Source organism: Myotis davidii, unplaced genomic scaffold, assembly GCF_000327345.1.
Source record: "Myotis davidii unplaced genomic scaffold, ASM32734v1 scaffold1063, whole genome shotgun sequence".
In the NCBI taxonomy this organism is placed as follows: Eukaryota; Metazoa; Chordata; class Mammalia; order Chiroptera; family Vespertilionidae; genus Myotis; species Myotis davidii.
The window spans coordinates 76,818-80,959 of record NW_006296624.1 but is presented as its reverse complement, the minus strand read 5'-3'; the positions used below and the strand labels follow the sequence as shown (position 1 = coordinate 80,959).

Genomic DNA, 4,142 nt, shown 5'->3' with positions numbered 1-4,142 from the left:
ATATATATATATATATAATGTCATTTTGTAACCTGCATTACTGACTTAACTAGCATTGCCTAGATAGGCTATAATTTAACCAGTTTCTCTTCCCATGGTTATTTAGGCTGATTCTTCCTCTGTTATATGAGGAAACAAGAAACCATATATCTAATTGCCTTATATAGGACTATAAGAAGTTGAACCTGATGTTTTAAATCTATTTTTTCATTCCCTGCAAAATCCCACCAAAAGTGGATTTTATCTGTGTGGGTAAATTGTGTGTGTGCATGCCTGTGTGTGTGTGTGTGTGTGTGTGTGTGTGTAGGGGTAGGTGCTGAAAAAAGTGGAGGAACACTTTCTGTAAGGAAAATTCTCAGAAACATAAGAATCTTTCTGTCATAACCTAAGCATGTAACCAGCTACTATGTAATTCTTTAATTTTTATAAATTATTTTCAGAAGACAAAGGACCCAGAAACCATTTTTCTATTCTTTTAATAACCTTTCTGAACTCTTGAAAGATACACTCCCATCCCTGTCTTCCCCTTCAAGCTCCTTGGTCCTCTCCCCTAAGTGGATCCTGCATTATGCAAATAGAGATCACTGTAAAGTGAAAGTCTGGTTAGGGTCCAAATCCTCAAATAATGATTAAAATGAGTATATTAGCATATTTATAGCCCGAAGTAACAAAATAATTTAAATAAAAAAGGATTAAGTAGAAAAAAAGTTACTATCTCACTTGCTCAAGTGGTAAGAAGGGCTCCAGGTATTATAAATAATTAATCAAATACCAAATTTATTTATATGTTTAATGAATTTATTTAACATTATTTAATATTTATTAATTTAATAGAATATAAATAAACAAGTTCTGGCAAGGGAATGGAATTATCATAATTGGCCTAAACTAGTCAGTATCCACCAGTGGGAGCTAAGGATAAGGTCAGTTTCCCATGAAGCCTATGTTACGTGGAGTAATAAGTTATCTCTGAACAACATCAATATTCTGTTAGCGGAGAGGACATGTTGGAGTAACCCAGTAGTGTCTCCTTCAAGTACAGTGACAGGCCGAGACTGGCCCAATGTACACCTGTTTTCTATGGTAAATGATGATAGAATCCTTTTTTTTATCATGAAGTGTCCTGGATGATGTATATAATGTGGTCTAGGTATAAGGTGTATATTTTTAAGATTTCAGAATTGAGTTATAATGCATCTTTTTTATAATTACATAAGAATATTATGCTCAACCTGTAATGGAAATAAAAAAGTTTCTGAATGCATGGTCAGCTTATAAATTTTTTAAGTAATTATGAAACGATTCTTTTCAATTGACTGAGAAACTAATTACACATTATTCTTACCAATTCTTCCCCCTCTTCCTCCCCCCAACCCCGCCCCTGCCAGCCAAACAGCAGCTTTATTAGTGATACCGGAGTCTTTAGATATCATACAGTGTATGTGGAATATTCCCCAGAGCTCCAGGGAATGCCTCCAGGTGTCCAGACTGTGTGGAATGACATAAATAAAGCTTGGGTGAACAGGTTTCAGGAGAGTGCATGTTAACAGTGATAGGCAGACAATGTGCACACCTCTCAGCATGAATTGACTTGTGGGCCAAGAGGGTAACTTCTTAAGTGATTAGACATTGGGCTGCTCTGGGTCCAGCAGCAGCAGGAGGAGGAGCGTCTAGAGCTGAGACAGCTTGGCCCAGTCGGGTCATCTTCATTGACAGGTACCGCCCTTTGCCTTCCTCAAAGCCCTTCCAGGCCTAGGCCCTGGGCAGAAGCTGGGGCACAGGCAGCAACTTGCCCTCCTAGCTTAGGGACACTTGGTGAAGAAGGCACTCGCTAGCCGGTAGCGCTTCACCACAGGCTCAGTGTCCAAAAGAACATGGGTTTCTATGGACGTATTATTACTCCTAAAGTTCATGCGCCCAAAGATGGTGATGACATACCCTTTCCTGATCTTGTGAAAGTTACTGGCGTCCACAGAAGCCGTGACCACGCTGGTCCTGCAGTGACGTGAAGCCACGATTCCCATACATCCTCCATGAGCTTCGTGATGACACCTCCATGCACAAAGCCATGCAGCCTACAGTCCGCAGGCCCCACCAGGTGGACCGATCTAGACTGGCTATAGCAGACCGCATTCAGCTCTGGATTCGGGGCTGGTTGGATGTCCTGGTTGCTCCACTGAGTGTCCATGTGCTCCCGTTTCTGGGCCTCCTACAGCTTGCAGCCCTCCTCCTCCTGCTCCCGGAGTACACAACTCTTGCACACTTCTCAGCAACAGGGGCACATAGCAAGTGTGAACTTGGAGGTCGGTTTTCAGTACCTGTGAGGATGCTTCTGGACATCACGTTGGCCTGTACTTCCAGGAGTGCTTGGAGGGGCAGGTGATTTCCGAGCTGACAAGCACCACCTCGCCAGTGCACAGGAGTGACAGGAAGCCCATGGGCAGGACCTAGGCCAGGGCAGCCAGCAGCACTCCTGGTTCTGGCTCCTAGGGTGCCAGGTGCTGGTGATGGGCCTGGCCTCCTCGAACATCTTCAGGATGGTTCCTCTGTGGACGTTCCTGGCCACGTTGCCGTTGTCTGGCCACATGGCCCAGGAGACCTGGATGGCAGGCAGGTGTCTGCTGTGACGCCCAACGTGCTGGCGGCGGTGGGTGGGCTGCCGAAGGACAGCGCAGGTATCTGGCAGGCCGGAGCCCCTTACCAATTTACTTATTTATTTTTTAAATTTATTATCTTTATTGTTGAAAGTATCAAAGATGTCCCATTTTTCCCCATTTACCCCTTCTAGCCCACCCCACCTTCACCACACTATTGTCTGTGTCCATGGGTTATACATATATGCATATAAGTTCTTCAGTTAATCTCTCTCCCCCACACACACACTCCCTTTGAGATTCCTCAGTCTGCCCCATGCTTCTATGTCCCTGGATCTATTTTGTTAATTAGTTTATTTTGTTCTTTGGATTCCAAGTATGAGTGAGATCATGTGATATTTGTCTTTCTTTCTTAAACAGATTTAATGTATTCTTACTTACCAACATTTTCATGCCTGAATCCATGTTTTGCCATTTGAAAAAAGAAAGGTGATTTATTTTAAAATGCGTTTTATAATTTAGAAGTTAACTCATTTAGACTATGCTAGCTTCCAAACATTTAATGAGTGGCAAACTGCACCATAAACCTCTTTATGCTTAAAAATATACTGTTTTGGGTCACATAGAATCACATGAGAAGAGAGGCTGTGGAGGGCTTTGGACCTAGCCTGCCTATGAGTTCTGCCACACATAAGCTGTAGAAAAAGCATGTCAAACTCAAGGGCTAACATGGGCCAAGTAAACAAGGTTTAAGTTTATGTGGGCCGCTAAAAAAAAAAAAAGCTTCAAATATCTTAGAAACGTAGTTTATTTTGATAAAGACATGCTGAATACAAAGGGCTGAAATAAATGAGTAACTGTTAACATAAAATAATAGAACATTTTAATAAAAAGTAATATTTTTTCTTGAATATTATCTTACCAGATACTGAATAACTGCACAAATTAATAAGCATAACACAAATAAATCTATTTTTCTTGTTCTCCGAAAGCGAAATATTTCCTGTTGCGCACACCAAACACGTCAGTGCAAGACTAAGGACGTGGCCATCGGCTGCTCAAATATTCGCTGCTGGTATTAGTGGAGAGAAACGGTACGCCTGTGCGTGCGTAAGGCGCGCACGGGAAATGAACGCAACATGATTATAGTAATCAGTCATTAGTGAACGTTGTAGTTCGTTATTAGAAATTATGTATAACAGGATGTTGTAAAAATTAAGTTACAAAACTTTTATTAAAACATTTCTTACATACCATTATATTGACTGGGCTGTAAAAATATTTGTTGTGGGCCACATGCAGCCCTCAGGCCGCAAGTTTGGCATGCTTAGAGTATAATGCTTCTGTCCTGAGACATAATAACAGTTTTACAGCCCTTCCTATATAAGTGAACACTCAAGACTGGGCCATGCACCAAGACATACTCAGAATGTGGCAGAGCGGTGCCCTGATCCTCATGCGTACCCTCCACAATGTCCTGCCTTCGTCATCCACATACACAAACACACGCAGGGTCACCAGTGCCTTAACGGAGGCTGCCCCAGGCAC

General features: G+C 42.1%; 1 protein-coding gene and 1 pseudogene across 1 annotated transcript in view; both read right to left on the bottom strand.

The window, feature by feature from the left end:
- FOXP2 (forkhead box P2) overlaps nucleotides 1-4,142 on the bottom strand; it is a 506,406-nt gene that overhangs the window by 457,241 nt on the left and 45,023 nt on the right. The gene's annotated exons all lie outside the window — the stretch shown is intronic.
- Nucleotides 1,615-2,438, bottom strand: LOC102759509 (annotated as a pseudogene).